Source organism: Lepidochelys olivacea, assembly GCF_965140295.1.
Source record: "Lepidochelys olivacea isolate rLepOli2 genome assembly, chromosome: 1".
Classification (NCBI taxonomy): domain Eukaryota; kingdom Metazoa; phylum Chordata; order Testudines; family Cheloniidae; genus Lepidochelys; species Lepidochelys olivacea.
Window position 1 is genome coordinate 111,938,241 of NC_140411.1, and position 24,806 is coordinate 111,963,046.

The following is a 24,806-nucleotide window of genomic DNA, read 5'->3' on the forward strand; positions in this document are numbered from 1 at the left end:
CTTTTAAGCTTGGAAAAGAGATGACTAAGGTGGGATATGATAGAGGTCTGTAAAATCATGACTGATGTGGAGAAAGTAAATAAGGATGTTTTAATTACTCCTTCTCATAACACAAGAACTAGGAGTCACCAAATGAAATTAATAGGCAGCAGGTTTAAACCAAACAAAAGGAAGTATTTTTTCACACAACGCAGTCAACCCGTGGAACTCCTTGCCAGAGGATGTTGTGAAGGCCAAAACTATAACAAGGTTCAAAAAAGAACTAGATAAGTTTATGGAGGATAAGTCCATCAATGGCTATTAGCGAGGATGGGCAGGGATGATGTCCCTAGCCTTTGTTTGCCAGAAGCTGGGAATGGGTAACAGGGGATGGATCACTTGATGATTCCCTGTTCTGTTCAGTCCCTCTGGGGCACCTGGTACTGGCCACCGTCGGAAGACAGGATACTGGACCTTTGGTCTGAATGGACCTATGGTCTGATCCAGTATGGCCATTCTTATGTTCTTATATTTTAATGACTAAGAAAGAGTTGGACTTTTGGAGGTTTTAGCTTCAAAACAGAGACTCCAATGTGGAAGTCTAGGGTAAAGATAGGTATTAGTAGACTATTAAAGACTATTAGTAACTAACTAATCTCTGTAATGAAATGTAATGAAGACACTAAGATAGCTGACTGAATGATGAGAACAGGTTACAGATTGCTCGGAAAGAGCTGAAGTGCTGGGCTCATTGGATTGTATCACTGAACTAGATTGCTTCAAAATCAGCAGCCCAAGTAGAGTAAAGCAGTGTAACCCTTCTGCCCATCAGAGTTGGCAGCAACAAGGGTTCAATATCTAGGGGATTCATTCCAATAACACAATGCAAACCGGCTCGAGCCCCCACCCAGTGACCTGGGACAAATATATACCACCCCCGCTGGGTGCCTCCAAGAGGCAATACTTCCCCTCTCGCAAGCACCTAGTCTGAGTGTAGCAAAAAGCCTTTTAATAACAGAGAGAAACAATGTGGCATTATGTTGGGGAAACACCACCAACAGGATTCATAACACAACCCATGAGCAAAAAAACCCACCCCAAGCAAATTGGGGCATGCCCTTTCCCTTTGGTTCTTGAGTCCAGCAACCCCAAATCACCCAAAGTCCCAAAAGTCCAATGACCCAAAAGTCGCTGTCCCTGGTCAGGGCAGCCCCAGAGTTCAAAAGTTTATCTGCAGAGCTTTAACTCCCAACCTGGGTGGAGATGGGGGCGGGGGTAAAAGGCACCATACATGATCTGAAGCTGACCGCCCCACAGCTCTATAGGCTTTCGCTCCGCTCCTCTCCGCTCCACCAGCCGCCCCACGAACTGCTTCGCTCAGCTCCGTGGCCCACAAGCAGCTCCTGCCGTCCCATAAACTGCTCTGCATCCTACCAGCAGCTTCCGCCATCTATGAACTGCTCCACCAGCCTGTCCACAAGGCACTTCAGCCGTCCCGCAAACTGCTCCACAATAGCTCTTCAGGCTCCCCCACTGCTTAACACAATGCTCAGTGATTTCAGCTCTTTGTCAGTTCAGCTCTTCGCTGAATTCAGCTTGTAGTAAGGGAGCCTCAGTGCTGGTGCACCATTATCCCAAAGTGAGCTCAGCAACCTGTAACTAGACTCCTAATGAAATCAAAATTAGCTCTGATATTCCACATTGGAGAGAGGAGGAAGTGCAATTAGCATGTAAGGCCCTCACCAAGGGGCCCATGCCACCAAATATTAATACTTGTCCCCAACCTCTCTCAATTCACAGTTTTGGAACCCATGACCCTTGCCTAGCGAGTGCTACTTAGTTGATGGTGAGTCCCTCCATCATAACAAAAGGCCAAGTACAGTTCCAAGCACAGTTCCCATAATCAGGGTAATAACAATTTATTCTTCCTGCCGCAATAACAGAGACACTGGGGATCCCACAGCAGCCAAAGTGACCATTTGGGCAGCTATGGCCTCATTCTAGGTGGGATGGGTGTGCCTATGCAAATGAGATCAGCCCCTGACCTCACCACCAGATGTCAGGGTGGAGCTCATCCTGACACTGCTTACATCCTCCCCCCAGTCGAGAATTTGTCGTCCCAACAAATCACACTCCCTTTATACCAACTCATTGGTTTCCTCCAAAGGGCCTCAGAAAGCCCACTTTAGCTTCCACAATCCTGTGTGCTAAATGTATTGGCTCCTCACTAGTCACCCCAGGTGCATCATAAAAGTTAACCGTTTTACTGGTCTTATCACCCTGTCTCGTCTATTGAGAATCTCTGTTGCCGAGGTAGGGGGAACATCCTCTTGATTGACGGATGGAGAGGCTTCCTTTGAGGGTCCCTTGCCTACTGGCGTAGGCCCCTGCACTCCTAGTTCTAACGCTGGAGGGTCCAAGGTGCCCAGGACATCCTCTACCTGTGTGTCTCCACTGTCCAATAACCTGTGTGTGTCATCACACGGGGGTCTCATCAGCGGCACAGGGGTGTCAGAAATGGGCCTAAATAATTCCGCCATGGGGTTTAGGGGGGAAGAGGGAGAACTCTCGTTTGGTTCAGCTGATCGAGACTGAAATCTTGTGTCCATCCCAGGATACACCAGGGTTGTGTCTTCCTCCTCAGACTCACTCTCAGGTGTGCAGAATAGGGGTAAGGTAGCTGCAAGAGGCCCGCTGTCTGTGTTGGATGGTGGCTTTGGTCTAGCACTTCTGTTCTGCCCGGCTGCCCTGTCATGGCCCATCTCATAAGGGGTGCTTACCAATTCCCCCATAGGGAGCAAAAGAGTTCTATGCACCGTCTTTATTTGCCCTGGACCGTCTTCAGGTTTGATCTTCTAGACCGGCAGATCTCCCAGCTTTTCCATCACCAGGTAAGGTATTGACTTCCATCTGTCAGCTATCTTGTGTTTGCCAGCAATACCCAAATTTCGCAGCAGGACTCTGTCCCCCGGCTGGAGCTCCTGCAAACGCACTCTAGCATCATATCGATGTTTGTTGCGGTCTGCGTTTTTCCGAGCCGCAGCGGTAGCTAAGCGATAAGCATCCCGCAGCTTTTCTCTTAGTCGGGATACATATTGCTGATGAGTTTCATAGCTATCTCCATCCTCTGATACACCAAAGCACAAGTCTATGGGTAATCTTGGTTCTCGCCCAAACATCAAGAGATAGGGGGTGACTCCCATAGCATCGTTCTTTGTGGCATTGTAGGCATGCACCAGAAATGTGACATGCTGACTCCAGGTTGCCTTCTGCTCTGGTCGCAAAGTTCCCAACATATCTAATAGGGTTCGGTTGAACCTCTCTGGCTGAGGATCACCTTGGGGGTGATAAGGCGTTGTCCTAGACTTTTTAATTCCTGCTATCTTCAGCACCTCCTTCAGAAGGTGACTCTCAAAATCCCGCCCCGATCAGAGTGTATCCGAGCTGGGAATCCATAGACTGAGAAATATTTGTCCCACAATACTCGAGCGACGGTGGTGGCCCTCTGATCATGTGTGGGATATGCCTGTGCATACCGTGTAAAATGGTCAGTCACTACTAGAATGTTCCCAACATTCCTCTTGTCCACCTCTACAGACAAGAAATCAATGCATACCAATTCCAAAGGTTTGTTGCTGGTGATGTTCTTGAGATATGCAGCCCTCGTGGGCAGAGTTTTCCTTTGAACACATCGAGCGCAAGTCTCACATTTCCTGCGAACATCTTCAGCCATTCGGGGCCAATGGAACCTACTACGAATAAGTTCCAGGGTCCTCTCCATCCCTAAATGCCCAAAGTCATCATGCAGGGCCCTCATGGCCAGGGCTCTGTACTCTTTTGGCTGTACTCGTTGTGCTCGTTGCTTTTGTAAAGGGTCGGTGGTCATTCGGTGTAGCACTCCCTGAATCAGTTTTAGTTTGGTCCATTCTCTCAATAGTAGTTTACCCTCCGGGTTAGGTGGGACAAGCGCAGCTGGGCTTCGCCCCTCCCTTTTGGCAAGTAGTGTATCACGAATGTCAATATCTTGCCGCTGGGCTTCTTGCCAGTCAGCCACATTGAGCATGGGCAAAGGAGATTGGTCCAATGCAATATAGTTCACTGAAGCAGAAGGCATGCATTCAGGGGGCAGGCCCAAAGCTTCTGCAACACATCCCTGAAGGCTCTCACGGGCCTCTGGCTCTCAGTGACTCACACTGCAAATAGCTCTCACTCCATCTGTGGGTATCACAGCAACTTCTGGAGCCTGCGGACGCCTGGACAATGCATCTGCATCTACATTGCTTCTCCCTGATTGGTACTGAATGCTGAACTCATAGCTAGCCAAGGCAGCCACCCATCTCTGCCCTGTAGCATCCAGCTTAGCACTTGTTAACACATAAGTCAATGGACTGTTGTCTGTCCACACCTGGACCTGAGCACCATACAAGTAGTCTTGAAATTTCTCAGTGATGGCCCATTTCAAGGCCAAGAATTCCAGCTTGTGGGTGGGACAGCGAGTTTCACTATCAGACAATCCTCGGCTGGCAAAGGCTACAGGTTTATGTTTGCTTCCACTTCCTGGTACAGGACTGCTCCCAGACCCTCCAAACTGGCATCAGTATGCAGGATAAATGGTTTGCTTGGGTCAGCAAAAACTAGGACTGGAGCATGAGTTAGGCAAGTAATGATTTCTCGAAAAGCCCTTTCACATCTCTCATCCCACCGTGGCCCAAATGGTTCAAAGGGGCCATAGTGTCTCTGCACAGGAGGCTTTGGGGACCTCCCCTTATTCTTGGTCTTAGATTTGTTCTTGCTGGACTGATGTCCCCTGGTAAGATCGTTCAGAGGCTTTACAATCGTAGCATAGTTTTTCACAAATCTGCGGTAGTAGCCACTAAATCCAAGAAAGGTCTTGAGTTCTTTGTAGTTACTTGGACGTGGCCATGTAGTGAGTGCTTCTATTTTATCAGGATCAGTACTCACACCCTCTTGGGACACAATGTGACCCACATACTTCACTGAGGTTCTGAAGAACTGGCATTTGTCAATTGAAAGCTTCAGACCATAATCGTCCAACTTATCAAGCACTTTAAGAAGTCTTTCTTCATGCTCCTCTAAGGTTCTTCCAAACACAATCAGGTCATCCAAATAAACTAACACTTGCAGTAAATTCATGTCTCCCACAACTTTCTCCATGAGACGTTGAAAGGTGGCAGGTGCTCCAGAAATCCCTTGGGGCATGCGTTCGAACTGATAAAACCCTAATGGGCAGATGAAGGCTGTCTTCTCCTTATCTTCTTCTCCCAGAGGGATCTGGTAGTATCCACTTCGAAGATCCAACACAGAGAACCACTGGCTTCCCAGCAAACAGTATAAAGGCATCTTGCACTCGAGGCATAGTGTACTGGTCGACCACAGTACGGCTGTTTAGGGTGCGGTAGTCAATACACATCCGGATTTTCCCATTCTTTTTACGGACTACCACAATGGGTGAGGCGTATGGGCTGCGGGACTCTGTAATGATGTCATTCGCAGCCAGCTCCTGAAGATGATGTCGCACATCTTCCATCTCAGAGAGAGCAATCTTCCTAGATCTCTCCCTGAAAGGCGAGAGTCATGTAGTCTGATATTGTGCTCTACTCCTTTTGCACATCCCACATCCCACCTATGCAGTGAGAACACCTTGGATCTTTCACAAAGTTTCTTCCTCAGGCAATCTTTCCAGTCCTCGGACACTGGTGAATCTCCAAAGTCAAACTTTGCTGGGTCTATTGTCGGAACTTGAGTTTCACACTGGGGTTTTACAATCGACTCGGGCTCAAAGAAGTCTGCTATCTTTGTCCTTGCTTCACAACAACATCACGACTTGTTTCATTAGCAATCAGTATAGTCACCCTTTCCTGGGCTTCAACAGGTAGGGTTATGACTCCACTGGGGACCAGCACTCCTTCAGGGAGCTCTCCTCCCATCGGCTGCTCTATCATTGCTAACGTCCATTTACTGCCTTTCAGCCAGGTACTCATAACAAGCACTTCTTGCTCTGTCCTTGCAGGCACTACTAAGGGGGTTGTGCCCGCGTACTTCAGTGCCCCAAGCAGTAGCTCAGATGTGTCCCTTTTAGCGCTCTCAATTTTCCTATAGGCTTCAGCACAAAGCGTATGGATCATCAGGGTATTCAGGTACTGGTCCCCAGCCTGCCTTCTGCAGTAATCTGCGAGTACCTTGAAGAGACTGGAGTTAGTCCCTATCAGCACAGACACATCAGAGGTCCCTTTAGGGTCAGGGCATATTAAGGCAGCTGTGTCTACCTCTTCTCTTACCCCAGCAACCTCCTCTGGGAATTCCAGGTGCACTATGACATACCCTTGGTAGGGGTATTCATCCATGCTGAGGCCACACAGGCCAAGGCCAGTCAGTGGCTGTATAGGCAGGTGCCTAAGCATCTGTTGGTAGAATGACTGAAATATAATAGTCACTTGAGATCCAGTGTCAAGCACTGCTTTACACTCCACCCCTTCGATCCTCACCATGACCTCTGCTCGAGGCCCTATCAGTCCTGTGGGGATCCCAGCTGGACAGTCTTTTCTGGGGGAATCTTCAAATCCTGCAGACCTAGGGGGTCCCCGTCCCCAGACCCTCTGGCAGCTACCGGATCTCTCCCAACTGATCCTCAGCTTTCCATACACTAAGGAGGGGTTTTCTTCATTACAGCACTTGGCAGCACTGTGTCCATCCTGACCACATCGGTACCAGAAGAATTGACCTTTCCCCCTTCGCCTGGGTGGGATGGTGGCTCTAAGTGCGGGCTTCTCAATCGCCACAGTTTGAGGCTTCTTATTCCTGGAAGTCTTAACTCGGTCAATGGTACTTTGCAGCTCAGCTATCCGTTCCGTCAGGACCTGCATTTGTTGGGCAAATTCCTCTCTGGTGCTCACCATCAGTACACTGGCCGTTTGCAGTGGTGTTGTGCTGGCTGGATCCGATGTTTGGGCTTCCCAAAACTCACTGGCAGCCTGCCTTTCTTCCTCCTCTCTGACCTCTTTTATCAGCTGGGAGTAACTTGGGGGATGTTCCTGTTGTTCTCTTAGCTGGAGATGAAGTAGAATCAGGTTCTGATACTGAGTTCCTCTTACAATTTGAGCCAGGCTGGTCTGATCCATCTGCTCAGCAGTCACTGCTCCCCTCATGACAGCTCTCTGAAGCAGTCTCTCCAGTCTCTGTATGTAGGCTGAAGCCTTCTCGCCCTTTTGCTGTCGGGAATTAAGGAACTTACAGTAGCTGTTTTCAGGGACCCCTACACTCCCAAAGGTGTGTTCAAGGGCCTCTAGGCAGTCCTTCACACTGATCCCAGGGTCAATGAGTTTCAGGGTGCGAATCACATCTAATTCTGGGCTGCCAAGGCTCTCTATGAGGCATCTTCGCTTTTCTGCATCTGGTACGGCCCATTCTTGCAGCATTTCAGCGGTATGCTCTAACCAGGGTTCAAACTCCTCCTCCCCAGCAAATAATCTTAACTTACGACAAGAGTTTGACGCAGCATGGGACAGCACAACCTTTTCCAATGTTTGCCCCAGAGCTTTTGTCCAATCATCAGCCGAGGCTGCAGCCTCTGAGCTAGAAGCTGCTGAGCCAGGGCCCAACAAACCTGACATATTAGCCATTATACAAACAGTAATTTCCTCAAAATATAAGCACAAACAAACAAAATATAAATTGTTTCCCAATGTAGTGGATCACTCAACAGGTGCTTGTGAGGGGTACTGATCCAGGGATCCCGGACGAGCCCCCAAAATTGTAACCCTTCTGCCCATCAGAGTTGGCAGGAACAAGGGCCGGGTTCAATATCTAGGGGATCCATTCCAATAACACAATGCAAACGGGCTCGAGCCCCCACCCAGTGACCTGGGACAAATATATACCACCCCCGCTGGGCGCCTCCAAGAGGCAATACTTCCCCTCTCGCAAGCACCTAGTCTGAGTGTAGCAAAAAGCCTTTTAATAACAGAGAGAAACAATGTGGCATTATGTTGGGGAAACACCACCAACAGGATTCATAACAAAACCCATGAGCAAAAAACCCACCCCAAGCAAATTGGGGCATGCCCCTTTCCCTTTGGTTCTTGAGTCTAGCAACCCCAAATCACCCAAAGTCCCAAAAGTCCAATGACCCAAAAGTCTCTGTCCCTGGTCAGGGCAGCCCCAGAGTTCAAAAGTTTATCTGCAGAGCTTTACCTCCCAACCTGGGTGGAGATGGGGGCGAGGGTAAAAGGCACCTTACATGATCTGAAGCTGACCGCCCCACAGCTCCATAGGCCTTCGCTCCGCTCCACCAGCCGCCCCACGAACTGCTTCGCTCAGCTCCGTGGCCCACAAGCAGCTCCCGCTGTCCCACAAACTGCTCCGCGTCCCACCAGCAGCTCCCGCCATCCTATGAACTGCTCCACCAGCCTGTCCACAAGGCACTCCAGCCGTCCTGCAAACTGCTCCACAATAGATCTTCAGGCTCCCCCACTACTTAACACAACGCTCAGTGATTTCAGCTCTTTGTCAGTTCAGCTCTTCGCTGAATTCAGCTTGTAGTAGGGGAACCTCAGTGCTGGTGCACCATTAGCCCAAAGCGAACTCAGCAGCCTGTAACTAGACTCCTAATGAAATCAAAATTAGCTCTGATATTCCACAGTGGAGAGAGGAGAAAGTGCAATTAGCATGTAAGGCCCTCACCAAGGGGCCCATGCCACCAAGTATTAATACTTGTCCCCAACCTCTCTCAATTCACAGAGTTTTGGAACCCATGTCCCTTGCCTAGCGAGTGCTACTTAATTGATGGTGAGTCCCTCCATCGTAACAAAAGGCCAAGTACAGTTCCAAGCACAGTTCCCATAATCAGGATAATAACAATTTATTCTTCCTGCCCCAATAACAGAGACACTGGGGATCCCACAGCAGCCAAAGTGACCATTTGGGCAGCTATGGCCTCATTCTAAGCGGGGTGGGTGTGTCTATGCAAATGAGATCGGCCCCTGAAGTTCTTTTCCACAACTTGCCACACCTCACCACCAGATGTCAGGGTGGAGCTCATCCTGACATTGCTTACAGTAGGAATGTAAGGAGTACCAGAACAAAGATAGAGAGGGAGATATGTAAGCAATGAAAAAAAACTATGAGGCATGAGAGCTGACAAAAGTGACTCCAAGCATCAGAGTCTGATATTGATGATATTTTGCTTTTGAGGAAAGCTCAATGAATTTGACCACACAGAAAATGGTGCTTTTCTACATGGAGGATTATATGCAAGCAGTGTTATGAAGCTACTATTGCTTCTCAATGTGACACCTAGAAAATGACAAGAGTTTGGAGTCTCAAAGAATACACAGGATGAGTGGATGCCAGAGACGAGTTGGCTGCAGCAACAGGGCAAACTGCCTCTGTGAGACTTACTGGTGATTTTGCAAAGGAAGCTGTGTGTACTTCAAACCTGTCAGGAAGGTACATTGTCTATGAAATTCGGAAAAAATTATCACTGTGGTTGAAATAGCTTGCAATTCCAAGTAAAAGCACCAGATGGCAGTGCTAAAGCTAGGAAAAAAGTAGCAAATTTAAAGCAATTCAATAAATGATGCTCAAGCAGCCTTGAGCCTACCTACCCTCTTGCTAAATTATTATTTTGGTTGTACTAAAATGATGGCATCACTATCGGTGACAATATGGTTTGTCCCACATGGATGCTACAGACCAGGATCTAAAAGACGAAGAGGATGGCACATACTATGATGTGGTAAATGTATATATGAATTTCTGTTTGTTTTCTCTGATCAGGAATCAGACTTCTTTGTGTACAGAATGTGCATAACACATATTTCTGGATCCCCACCTCTGCCAACAATCTAGACATTTTGTGTTGTGCTTCTCTTCCTGCACGTACCTGAGGCAGCTCAGACTTGTACTCAAAATTCCAGAGCTTGCCCACACCCTTTCTGCCTTTATTCCAGCTTCTCGGCTTCTTGTCAGACAAATAATGTAGCAGCTCAGCTCTCCAGCCTTACATGCTACTATTTCAGATTTTAAAAGCCAAATTTTGGGGCAGCATTGTGGTATTCCTTCCCTCTCCCCTGTCTTTCATCTGTGGGATGAAATTTGGGAAGGGAGGTATCATTACTGAAACAGTCCCACTTGTCAAGCTCCTTTCCTCCCCACCCCGAACAGTGAGGCTAGCCAAATAGAGCAGGCGAAAGGTCAGGAAGAGACCTTCTAAAAAGGCAAAGAAGAGTATATCTGCCACAAGTGCTCCCAGTATGTGTCCTTGCTATGCAAGAGAAATGGGCTCTCAGTTTGCACCGATGTTCCTACAAGACTAGCCAAGACAACTCCACCTCCTAAAGCAAAGGAGAGAATTCAAAGGTAAATAAAACTGCAGAGACAAGATTTGTTAATGATAAATGTGGAAATAATCACAACACATTGCCAAGAAGTGTTCATGACAATGGGTGCAATTCCATGAATGCAATAGAAGCAAACCCTTTATCATTCTCAAGACATATTGTAAATTCAGTACAAAAAATACATTCATGAAAGTACAGCTGCTGGACAAACCTCTGATGAGGAGAATGGATGATACAAAGTTCATTGTTGGAGTTTTTTACAATAAATGTACAAAGAACAGTTACTTACCTTAAAGTAATTCTGGTTCTTCGAGATGTCCTGTCCACATGGATCCAATTCTTGGTGTGCATGCACCCAATCCATATGAGATTGGAATCTTTTAATGAGCAGTGAGTTTTGGGGCTGTTCACACTGCCATTCAGCTATTTTGCCACACACAATCCAGAATAAAAGGATTCCCTAGCAGTGAGAAAGGAGGATGTGGGATCCATGTGGACAGAATATCTAAATAACCCACTATAATCCCCAAATCTGTGCTCCCAATTGCCACCCGCACAAATCAACACATCTCCCAGCCCAACCCCCCCAACATAAATCAACACAACCAACTACACAAAACAAAACAACAATCATACAGAATAACCCCAAACACACATTTGCCACCCACGCAAATCTACACAACTCTCCACAGGCTGAGAAACCCTATCCTAGGCCATTGTGAGATCAGAGGTGACTCAACCAATCACCTCCCTTACTCTACAGTTAATTTGCATGCAACAATTTTATTGGTTGTATGAGATATACAGCATTGATTGTGGATCACTGAGGACCAACTGGCACACCCCTGTGACAGCACAGGCTTTCAGCTACTCATCCATATAATAAGATTCTGGGATTGTCATTCTCTGTGTCATGCTGAAGCCTAGAATGTCTGGGTCACTGTGAAGTGATGGAAACAATTACAAGTAGAGCTGAGAGCTCTTTTTGTTCTGATTCAATTTTAACTGGATTGCATGGTCTGTTACCATCCAATTTTTAAGTTCTTGTCCATTTTGACTTTACAAATGTATACCTATGCAACAGCAAGGCATGTATACACACCATGCCAAGAATCTTAGACCATTGTGATATCAGAGGTAACTCAATCAATCACTACACTTATTCTACAGCTAATTTGCATGCAACAACTTCACTGGTTGAATGAAGGAGCCTGCATAGATGGTGGAATACTTGACGCAGCTGCCACTGTTCTTCAAAACCGCCTCCACAACACAACCAGCACACGCGACAACCTCAAACACACATAGGCCCTCAGAGCAGCACACCCCCCTCATTTGCCACCTACATAAATGAACACAGCTCTCCCAGGACAACACAACCCCCACACAAATCAATACAACTAGCACACACAATAATCCCAAACATCACTTTGAAGCCTAGAATGTCTGTTGAATCAGTATGAAGTGACAGAAACAGCTACAACCATGGCTGAGAGCTCTTTTTTGTTTCAAATATTAGCAGGTTCAGTCATCACTAGGACTCATGGTCTGTTACCACCCAATATTTAAGTTCTCAGCCATTTTCAGCTTTTTTACATAGCACTACATGTGAATTGCACCTGTGCAACAGCACAGGCTTTTAGCTACTAGTGAGATTTGATTGGGGGGGGGAGCCAATTTGTTCAGATAAAATCCTAATGCAATCTGAGATCTATTACAAAAGTCTCTGTGTAGAAATGGCTTGTCCTCAAGACTTAATTCCAAAGGCTACAAAAAGTCTGAGCGATGTGCATAACAGTTTCAATTAAGGGAATAAGAAAGAGCTCTCAGAATATCTTAAGTACAGAGTTTTGCCTTGCCAGATGAATGAGGCTGGGGCGGGGGGGGGGGGGGGGAAGAATCACTGGTAAGTGTATATAATTGTTCAGGTGAAAGTCTGAAACTACTTTTGGTATAAACTTTGAGCAAAATCTTAGTCATTCTTCTGTTCTTCTGGAAAATAGTATGTGGAAAGCCTGCCTCCTTCAATCATCAGAACTTGATGCAGTGGATAAACTTGTTCAGCCACCTGAGGTCCAGAATAGGATGCCAACCTTCCTTCTCTGAAATCAAGAAATATGGAGAATAGACTCCTCTGTTCCACTCTGGAAAAATGAACACACCATACCTCCTGAGTTTGTATCTTCAGAGGTGCTGGGGGCGGGTGAGGCAGAGAACACACCATACCTCCTGAGTTTGTACCTTCAGAGGTGCTGGGGGTGGGGGAGTTACACAAATCTTTTTGCTGATGCAGTCAAATTGCCCGGAGGCAAAAAAAATGTTTTTATTGGAGAAACCTATGACTGGTGAGCATGACTCAGAAACGCTTCCTGTGAAAGTCTGTTGTTCCCTCTTCAAAACTGGAGTTACCTAGTGCTCCAGTCACGAGCGTGGTTACCCGCAGGCACTCGGGGAGCAAAGAGACATCATACCATGGGCAGATTCTCCAAAACTGTGGTGCAGATTGTCACAGTTCAGAACAGCTACACCTGTATTTCCCCTCAGTGGTCCAGAAAAGGCACCAACTCTAGGCTTCTGGCTCCCATCGTCTTCACCTCTCTTGGATGGAGACCTGCATCTATCCCCCTGCTGAACACTTTCCTGTCTTCACTGTGTTATTCCCAGCAAAAGACAGATTTGTGTAACCCCTCCCCCTACCCCCGGGGTGCCTCTGAGGGTACAAACTCAAGTGGCTGGGGATGTGCTCTGTATCCTGAGATCCTGGGTCATTCTGCCAGCGTACGTCTCCCTTCTGAACTTATGACTGCCTCTTCCTGTCTGTCCCATCCCCTCCCAGGTGTTCTGGATTACTCGGACTGCTACTGTAATAATGATGCCTTTGGGAAATGACAGGTAATCCATCCTAACAGTGGTTACCATACTCCCTTTATAAATAAGTACACACTTCTCGAGTTACAAAACAACTCCAATAAACTTTATACAAACAATAGAAATTATGAACACAAAAATGCTAGAACAAGTTACACTAAATTAACACAAATATGGCTAGATTTTTAAAATATACATCCAGAACCATTGGTAGAGGATGCCATAAACTTCCCTCCTCCCCCTTTTTGGTCATTTAACACAACCACTCACAGTTTCCTGGCATGACTCTAGTTGTTATGTTAACCCCCCTAACATGTCAGTCTCAAGTCCAGGTAGATGTCAGTGGTGATCTTGTAGATTTTGCAGGCACTGTGGTCCGGTGTCTGTCTTGTCTGAGGGGTCCAAATATCTGCATGCCCATATAAGAACACATACCACTCAGTTTGAAATACTGAAACAGGATGTCCCATTTGTGCTTGAGTGGAAGAGCAATCTGCAAATGCAGGTGATAGAATGGGTGCATAACTTGTCTACTGAACAAAAATGCAAAAGAATTTCTTAAAGGATTTGGATAAGGAGTTTAAATAATTAGGATGAATTAAGGATATACAGTAATATATCACACAGATATAGATCTTAGCCCTGGTCTACACTAGGACTTGAGGTCGAATTTAGCAGCATTAAATCAATTTAACCCTGCACCCGTCCACACAACGAAGCCCTTTTTTTCAACTTACAGGGCTCTTAAAATTGATTTCTTTACTCCACCCCCGACAAGGGGATTAGTGCTGAAATCGGCCTTGCCGGCTTGAATTTGGGGTACTGTGGACGCAATTAGATGGTATTGGCCTCCGGGAGCTATGCCAAAGTGCTCCATTGTGACTGCTCTGGACAGCACTCTCAACTCAGATGCACTGGCCAGGTAGACAGGAAAAGGCCCGTGAACTTTTGAATTTCGTTTCCTGTTTGGCCAGTGTGGCAAGCTGCAGGTGAGTGCAGAGCTCATCAGCAGAGGTGATCATGATGGAGTCCCATAATCGCAAGAGAGCACCAGCATGGACTGAACGGGAGGTATGGGATCTGATCGCTGTATGGGGAGAGGAATCCATGCTATCAGAACTCCGTTCCAGTTTTCGAAATGCCAAAACATTTGTCAAGATCTCCCAGGGCATGAAGGACAGAGGCCATAACAGTGACCCGAAGCAGTACTGCATGAAACTTAAGGAGCTGAGGCAAGCCTACCAGAGAGGCAAACGGCCGCTCCAGGTCAGAGCCCCAAACATGCTGCTTCTGTGATGAGCTGCATGCCATTTTAGGGGGTTCAGCCACCACTATCCCAACCATTTGCTTTGACTCCTTCAATGGAGAGGGAGGCAACACAGAATCAGGTTTTGGGGACCAGGAAGATGATGATGATGAGGTTGTAGATAGCTCACAGCAAGCAAGTGGAGAAACCGGTTTTCCTGACAGCCAGGAACTGTTTCTCACCCTGGACTTGGAGCCAGTACCCCCCGAACCCACCCAAGGCTGGACACTCCAGGCAGAGAAGGGACCTCTGGTGACTGTACCTTTTAAAATAGTATACACGGTTTAAAAGCAAGTGTGTTTAATGATTCATTTGCCCTGGCATTCGCGGCCAGTACAGCTACTGGAAAAGTCTGTTAACGTGTCTGGGGACGGAGCAGAAATCCTTCAGGGATATCTCCATAAAGCTCACCTGGATGTACTCCCAAAGCCTTTGCAAAAGGTTTCTGGGGAGAGCAGCCTTATTCCCTCCACCATGGTAGGACACTTTACCATGCCAGGCCAGTAGCACGTAGTCGGGAATCATTGCAGAACAAAGCATTGCAGCGTATGTTTGCTGGCGTTCAAACAACATCCGTCCTTTATCTCTCTCTGTGTTATTCTCAAGAGAGTGATATCATTCATGGTCACCTAGTTGAAATAGGGTGTTTTTCTTAAGGGGACATTCAAAGGTGCCCGTTCCTGCTGGGTTGTTTGCCTGTGGCTGAACAGAAATGTTCCCCGCTGTTAGTCATGTGGAGGGTGGAAGGAGAGGCAAAATGCAACCTTGTAACAAAAGCACAAGTGCTATGTATGTAATGTTAACAGCAAGGTTTACCGTGAAAGAGTGTACCCATTGTTCTATAAAATGTGTCTTTTTAAATACTACTGTCCCTTTTTTTTTCCTCCACCAGCTGCATGTGTTTCAAGGATCACAGGATCTTCTCCTTCCCCGAGGCTAGCGAAGATTAGAAAGCGAAAAAAACGCATTTGTGATGAAATGTTCTCTGAGCTCATGCTGTCCTCCCACACTGACAGAGCACAAACAAATATGTGGCAGTAGACAATGTCAGAGTGCAGGAAAGCACAAAATGAATGCGAGGACAGGTGGCAGGCTGAAGAGAGGGCTGAAGCTGATAGGTGGCGGCAGCGTGATGAGAGGAGGCAGGATTCAGTGCTGAGGCTGCTGGAGGATCAAACTAATATGCTCCAGCGTATGGTTGAGCTGCAGGAAAGGCAGCTGGAGCACAGACCGCCGATACAGCCCCTCCTTTCCAAGTTCCATAGCCTCCTCACCCACATGCCCAAGAATGCGGCGGGGGGGGGGCCTCTGGCCACCCAGCCACTCCACCCCAGAGGATTGCCCAAGCAACAGAAGGCTGGCACCCAATAAGCTTTAAAGTTCTGTGTGGCCTTGTCCTTCCCTCTTCCACCACCCCTCCCAGGCTACCTTGGCAGTTATCCCCCTATTTGTGTGATGAATTAGTAAAGAATGCATGAATGTGAAGCAACAATGACTTTATTGTCTCTGCAAGCGGTGATCGAAGGGGGAAGGAGAGGAGAGGGTGGTTAGCTTACAGGGAAGTAGAGTGAACCAAGGGTGGGGGTGATTCATCAAGGAGAAACAAACAGAACTTTCACACCGTAGCCTGGCCAGTCATGAAACTGGTTTTCAAAGCTTTTCTGATGCGCACCACACCCTCCTGTGCTCTTCTAACCGCCCTGGTGCCTGGCTGCACATAACCAGCAGGCAGACGATTTGCCTCAACCTCCCACCCCTCCATAAACTTCTCCCCCTTACTCTCACAGATATTGTGGAGCTCACAGCAAGCAGTAATAACAATGGAAATATTGGTTTCGCTGAGGTCTGAGCAAGTCAGTAAACTGCGCCAGAGCACGTTTAAACATCCAAATGCACATTCTACCACCATTCTGCACTTTCTGTGGTTGAACAGCTCCTGACTACTGTCCAGGCTGCCTGTGTATGGCTTCATGAACCATGGCATTAAGGAGTAGGCTGGGTCCCCAAGGATAACTATAGGCATTTCAACATCCCCAACAGTTATTTTCTGGTCGGGGAAGAAAGTCCCTTCCAGCAGCTTTTGAAACAGACCAGAGTTCCTGAAGATGCGATCGTCATGTACCTTTCCCGGCCATCCCACGTTAATGTTGGTGAAACATCCCTTGTGATCCACCAGTGCTTGCAGCACCATTGAAAAGTACCCCTTGCGGTTTATGTACTCGCTGGCTTGGTGCTCCGGTCCCAAGAGAGGGATATGGGTTCCATCTATGGCCCTACCACAGTTAGGGAATCCCATTGCAGCAAAGCCATCCACTATGACCTGCACATTTCCCAAGGTCACTACCCTTGAAATCAGCAGATCTTTGATTGCATTGCCTACTTGCATCACAACAGCCCTCACAGTAGATTTGCCCCCTCCAAATTGATTCCCAACAGACCGGTAGCTGTCTGGCGTTGTAAGCTTCCATAGGGCTATTGCCACTTGCTTCTTAACTGTGAGGACTGCTCTCATCTTGGTATTATTGTGCCTCAGGCTGGGGAAAGCAAGTCACAAAATTTCATCAAAGTGCCCTTACACATGCGAAAGTTTTGCAGACACTGGGAATCTTCCCAGACCTGCAACACTATGCGGTCCCACCAGTCTGTGCTTGTTTCCTGGGCCCAGAATTGGCGTTCCACGGCATGAACCTGCCAAATTAGCACCATGTTGCCCACATTGCCACGGCCCGTGCTTTGAGAGAAGTCTGTGTCCATGTCCTCATCACTCACTGCGCTGACATTGCCTACTCACCAGGTTTCGCTTTGCCAGGTTCTGGTGCTGCATATACTCCCGGATAATGCGCGTGGTGTTTAACGTGCTCATAATTGCCAAAGTGATCTGAGTGGGCTCCATGTTTGCCATGGTATGGCGTCTGCACAGAAAAAAGGTGCAGAATGATTGTCTGCTGTTGCTCTGATGGCGGGAGGGAGGCGACTGACGACATGGCTTACAGGGAATTAAAATCAACAAAGGGGATAGCTTTACATCAAGGAGAAACAAAAACAACTGTCACACAGAATGGCCCCCTCAAGGATTGAACTCAAAACCCTGGGTTTAGCAGGCCAATGCTCAACCCAATGCTCAACCCACTGAGCTATCCCTCCCCCTGAATCTCCATTAAACTTTTCAAGGTGCCTCTGACAGACCTCACCGAAACGATTGTCGGCCATTGATTTCACAGATGGAGGGAGGGAAGGGGGAGCAAATGAATACAAAACAAATCTGGTCTATTTCTTGTTTTGATCCACTCCATCTATCTTCTGCATCTTTGGCTGGTAGCAGATGGTGCAGTAGGACTGCTAGCCATCCTCATCTCCTGGCTGCTCGGCAGAAGATGGTGCAGTAGGACTACTAGCCATCCTGATCTCCTGGCTGCTCGCCAGAAGACAGTGCAATAGGACTGCCGACAGGACTAAAGAGAATGACCTGGTCGAGTCACTCCAATTTCAGTCCCTGCGCCCATGTCTGCCCAGGCGCTCCTGAACGACCTTACGAAGGCGGCCAGGAGCACCTCAGACATTATAACAATGGTTATCAGGCCTATTGCACCATCTGCTGCTACAAGGCAGGGAGCTGGTGCTGTGTAGCAATGCAGTACCACGTCTGCCAGCACCCAGGAGACGTAGGGTGACAGTGAGCTGAGTGAGCTCCATGCTTGCCATGGTATGGTGTCTGAACAGGTAACTCAGGAAAAAAAGGCGCAAAACGATTGTCTGCTGTTGCTTTCACAGAGGGAGGGAGGGTCTGACGACATGTACCCAGAACACCTGTGACAATATTTTTGCCCCATTAGGCATTGGGATCTCAACCCAGAATTCCAATGGGCAGCAGAGACTGCGGGAACTGTGGGATAGCTACCCACAGTGCAATGCTCCGGAAGTTGATGCTAGCCTTGGTACTGTGGAAGCACTCTGCCGAGTTAATGCACTTAGAGCATTTTGTGTGGGGACACACACAATCAACTATATAAAAACGATTTCTAAAAAACTGACTTCTATAAATTCAACCTAATTTCATAGTGTAGACATACCCGTAGTGTGCCACCAAAATATATGGATAATGTAAACTCTCATAGAACTGAGTGATAAAGTAAAAGCTCTACTTGACCATAGACGCTATTGAGCAAATTCAGATACCGACTATGTTAATAGTGCAGTTATTATAATAAAATCAAACATGTCAAAGATTTGTACAGAGCTAAAAGATTTCAGTAAGGACAAGAAACATGAGCACTACCTTACAACTGAGGAGGTGTAAGCTGAAGTTGTAGCAGAGGTTATGAACAGTTTTCCTATGTACATAAATACACAGAATCATAAAGACAAGTCTCTATACATATCTCATAATGGCCATCAAGTTCAGAACCTTACAAGCTTTCTTAAAAGACCTTTCCTGATATTCTGATTTGCATACTGTATTATTGGACTATAAAAGTTGTTTCAACTGCTCATATTTGGGATTTAAATCTTCTGTTCGCCTCTTGGCGTTTCTGGACACTGATTGTCACATATGGGGAGAAGACTTAAGATTTATTGGATCTACTTTTTTGAAGTTTGTGTTTTTCATGTGTAATGAACCTAAAGTATGAAATAAGCACATAAATCTAAATAACTAATTTCCTTCAGAGGATAAATTCCATCCTGTCATCTCTACTAATTTGTCTTCATTTAAAGGGAGGAGGAGATCTATATTAGAAAGAAATGTTTTTAGCTTTTGGAAGTTAATGTTAATAATTTTTTTAATAAATATCTAATAGAAACATGAACAACTCTGGAACTGACCTAATGTCTTTGATAACACTCTGGAGTAGAGTTGGTAGAATCATACACAGAACAATCTCTGAATATTTTTGTCAGTAAAAGGAACTTGACTGAATAAAACTTGTGACTTTGGGTTTTAATTTGTAAGATCATTTATTAGTTCATGCATATTCAAAATATTCATAAAACTTCTGTAATTTGTGAAGTTTAGCACAAGTGATTAATTTATCAATAAGTTCAAATTGGAAATACTTTATTCACTACACATTATTTGTCTTTTTTCCTATTTTAAAAGTATGTCATCTGATTACAGATCAGAAACACCATGTGGCTTAGGTGTGATTAAGCATACCTAACAAATAATGAAGTCAAAGCGAACAGTTTGTGAACACCCATGTGCTGATGTTTTTGTGGTGGAGGTCAGCGATGCCGGCTTCTAATATTCCCCAGGGGTGCTCAAACCCCAGACCCTGTCCCCACCGTTTCCCCTAGCCCCCATCTCCTCCCTTCCCACCCCCATTCTGCCCCCACTCCACCCCTTCCCCCAAGGCCCCACTCCTGCCCCTTCCGGCCTCCTCTCCTGAGTGTGCTCCGTCCCTGCTCCTCCCACTCCCTCCCAGCACCTCCTACATGCCATGGAACAGCTGATCCGCAGGGAGGGAGGTGCTGGAAGAGAGGGGGAGGAATTGATCAGCAGGACCGCCAGAAGGCTGGAGGAGCTGAGGGGAGGGAGCTTAGCTGACAGTCAGTGCTAAGCACCCACTAGGAAAGCTAGTCCACAAGTATTTACAAAGAAAGTCCTCAATCCTGCAGTGAGCTCTGCAGAGGCACAAGGACCCACCCACCCAGAGCTCATTGCAGGATCAGGACCAAGGAATTACTCAGTCCATACATAAAACTTGCACGTAGAAAAGGGGATGGATATTACTACAATACTAAATTCAAAATTCAAAAGTTGAGCTGACTGAAGTGTTGCAAATGTCTTAAACGGAACAATATTAACAAAATTAAACTTGCACGAGTTACATGCCCTTTAAAATGTCTTACATCAGTGCCCTTTAGACCATGTTCAGGTAGAGATGTAGACTAACTAAAAGAACCAACATTCTCTACAGCAGTGTTTCTCAACGATCAGTCCATGGACTGGCGCTGGTCCCCGAGATCTGCCCAACACCAGTTTAGGAAGGCAGCAAGCTGGTCCCTGGTGTCAAACAGGTTGAGAAATATTGATCTACAGGATTTAGTTTACAGTTTATAAAAGTTCAGCATTCATTGACCTTTCTCTCATCAGTGTAATCCCTGCTGCTTCTTCAACCAAAATAGCTCTCTTTGGTTATAGCACTTTTAGTTTTGCTAGACACAGTCGTACAGCTTCAGTATTCCATTCAGTAAACAGAAGCCTGTAGCTCAGTAAGAGGTGGATGAGGGCGTATCTTTTATTGGACTGATTTCTATTCATGAGAGAGACAAGTACACAGAGCTCTTCTACGAATTCTCTTCTTCTTTTGAAGAGCTCAAAAGTTTCTGTCTCTCACCAACAGATGTTTGTCCAGTAAGAGAGATTATCTCACCTGCTTTGTCTCTCTAACATCCTGGGAGCACCATGGCTACAACACTGCATCCAGCTCAATAACATTTCCAGTGGCAGATTAGCCACTGGTCCAAAGGCCCCAGCCAATTGGGAGATCCCAGAAAAATTGGCGTCCCCGTGCACCGACCTGCTCTGCCCACCTGACCAGCACTCCTGCTGGGGAGCAGGGTCAGTGTGCGGGGGCTTACCCTGCTCACCAGCCTGCCTGGCACTCCTGCTGGGGAGCGGGGCAAGCCCCTGCTCCCCACATCCGCTCCCCAGCACGAGTGCTGGGTGGGCGGAGCGGGGCAAGCCCCCGCACTGCAGCAGGAGTGCTGGGTGAGGCAGTGGAAGCCCCTACGCTCCAACCCCATTTCTCCAGCAGGAGTGCAGGGTGGCCCACTTGCTTTGGCCCAGGGCCCCTGAAAAACATAATCCACCTCTGAACACGTCTCCTGCTTTCTATGGTGGGGCTGATGTCAGGGAACAAAAGGATTTTGTTGTCCTGATCTTGGAGATTGTGTTGCTTGAGTTGCTTTCACAACAGTCTATCCTGTTCTCCGATTTCAAACATAGATGAAATAAAAGTATTCCGACTGTCACTCACAGTCACATTCTCCTCATTGGTATCCTACAGCACTTTCCCCACATAAAAATGTTCCTTCTTGACATCCGTTTCCAGAAGTTCAGCAAGAGTTTTAGTAACAAATGTAATAGAATCTGCTCCCTTTGCATCAAAGGGGAATCCAAGGATGGGCAAATCTCCAGATCTTATTTGGTTTTCAGTTGCCTCTAGTCTTCTCTCTATTGTCTTCTGACTTGAGCCTGCCACACACTTCACAAAGGAGGCTCTGTACACTTCAATCTTTAACTATATGTTTTGCATTTTAAAGGTGTCTTTCAGCCTACCTCACTGCACCTGGCCATGCCATCAGACTCAGTCAGAAGTTTTCTTCGTTGGTCCTCAAGGAACGTTAGAGAGAATGCTTGATATCAAATGGGACACTTGTAATTTTGTATTCTGTCACAGCCTAGAGCACTCACACTTCCCAGGTCCTGGCCCCCGGCCTTGGTGCTCTGCTGCTGGCCTGGGGTCCTACTGCCAGCCCCGTGCCACCCAGGGTCCTGTCCACCAGCCCTGGGTCCCAGCCACCGGTCCTGGGGGCTCTGCTGCCATCCTGGGTCCTGGCCTCAGCCCGGGACTCTGCTCCTGGCCTCGGCCAGGGCTCCGCTCCACAGCTGTGGCCCACTGGCTCCAGCCTGGGGCAGTGAGAGGTGCAGACAGGGGCAAGGGAAGGCACAGCTCAGCACCCCCACCTTAAAAATTGTTCCAGTGCCACTGTATTGGGATATTTTTAAGTCCTGATTTGCTGCTTACATCACTATCACATCATGTGGAACAGCACACTGCGTTTGACATTGTGCGTGCCGTCTGTCGCGATTTTTTTTGAGGGGGTACATTTGACAAAATATCAGCTCCTAAGAAAGCAACTTAGATGTCCATTCATTTCAGACTTCTTGGACAGACACATTATTCAAAAGAAGGACCATGCTGATTTGTGCTTTCTGTTGTGAAAGCGTGGTTTGTCATACATCAAGTGTTCAACGATATTTTCAAACAAAGCATGAGAAAACCTTTCTTGATGAAGCGGACAAGACAGAATTGATCAAAAAGGCAGTAGCAGGATATGAGAAGCAAAGCAGTGTTTTTAAATGCTTAAGTGTAAGTAAAAATCAAGCCACAGAAGGAAGTTACAAGATTGCACAGTGCATTGCAAAAAACAGAAAGTCATTTACAGATAGGGAATAGATAAAAAGCTTTTCTCAGCAGTTTGGAAATTTTGTTCAATGATTTGCCAAATAAAGACACGATCATATCTAGAATAAAAGAACTGCCTGTCTCTGCCAGAACAATTGAGAGATGCGTAAGCGAAATGGCAGAAAACATTAACGAAAAGCAGACGACTGCATTAAAAGACACAGCAGTGTTTAGCATTGCAGTTGATGAGAGCGTGGATATAAATGACATTCCACATTTGGCAGTGGTTGCAACCTATTGTGCTTCCAATAAAATCCAAGAAGAACTTTGTTGCCTAAAACCCCTGCATGGCACAACAAAGGGGGGAAGATATAGTGGAAACTTTTGTAAACCGTTTTGAAGAACGAGGCATTGACATCAGAAAAATATTTTGTGAGACAATAGATGGTGCTTGTAAAGTTACTTGAAGATCAAATTGGCCACCCAACAGTCAAATTTCACTGCGTCATCCATCAAGAAAACCTGTGTGCTAAAATTTCTAATTCAGAGCTTAATAATGTGATGAATACAGCAGTGAGAACTGTGAATTTCCTTGTTGCTCTATCTGCTTTGACTCACAGATAGTTTCAAGCACTGACAGAAGAGATGGACAGTGCTTATAATGACATTCCACTTCACAGCAATATTCGGTGGCAAACTCATGGCAAGGTTTTGGTGTGCTCTGAAAACTGTTTTAATGCAATCAAGGCCTTTTTGTCAGAAAAAGGACAAAACTACCCAGAACTGGATGATGACAAATGGCTGCGTAAGCTCAGGTTTCTAACTGACATCACCGCTCACCTAAACGAACTCAACCTCCGTCTCCAGGGTGCAGAGCAAACAGTTCTGGATCTTTATGAAACCTGGAAGGCATTTGTTCTAAAACTAGCAGTTTTTTCTCAGGATATTCGAACTTTGACTTTCTGCTACTTCCAACCCATAAAAGAACTAACACCACGTTGCACTGTCAGTGTCGATGAGATTGGAATGTACATGCAAGAACTGGAATCCGAATTTTCTGACAGATTTGAAGATTTCCAGCTATTTGGCCCAATGCTTTCTTTTCTAAATAAACCTGAAAACTTCAATGAAAGTGACTTGGATTGGTCTGTATTTCAGTGGATGGATGTTTAAGATTTCAAAATGCAGCTCATTTAGTTAAAAAGCTCAGAATTGTGGGCATCAAAGTTTGGAGATCTGAAGAGTGCATTTGATGCTACCAAGAGAGATCATGGGGTCTCTATTCTGACCTGCTGGATGTCCCTGCCAGTGAAATTCAACTGTTTGAAGAAAATTGCGTTTGCAATGCTTTCAGTATTTGCATCCACATACCTGTGTGAACAGGTATTTTCACACATGAAATCTGTTCTCTGACCCTCTTCGAGCCAGTTAACAACTGATCACTCAGAAGCTGGTGTGCACCTTAAAGTATCCAAATACGTGCCAGACATTGGAAAACTCAGCAAGGAAAAGGAAGGGCAAGGATCACACTAAACTGGTAAGATCTGCATTTTAATTTAATTTTAAATGAAGTTTCTTAAACATTTAAAAAACTTTATTTACTTTACATACAACAATAGCGTGGTTATATTGTATAGAAAGAGACCCTCTAAAAATGTTAATATGTATTACTGGTACGCAAAACCTTAAATTAGAGTGAATAACTGAAGACTTGGCCCACCACTTCTTAAGGGTTGCAGACCCCTGGCCTAGAGTGAAATTTCCTGCCTCACCAGTCCTACTAGTGGAGACCTCAGGGAAGAATCTATTGTATAAAGTGGTATCCTCGGGGAGCCTCAGAGAGACAGCCAATGCCCACAGTTCAGGTGTTGCCCCTGATCTTGGAAGCAAGTGAGTTTTAATTAGGAAAACTAGAAAAGATTTATACTAATTACATAATGGGAAATTATGTGCTAAGAAGATTATGGGAAAATTTTTCAAAAGCACCTATCTGATTTAGGAGCATAAACCTCAAATTTTTATAGATATTTAGTTTTTGGTCTGCATAGTATTGCAAGGTCTGACTGATTTAGGAGACTAACCCTCATTTTCAAATGTAACTCATGAGCCTAAGTCCCATTGGTTTTCAATAGAACTTGGATTGTAAGTGCCTAAGTCACTTTTTAA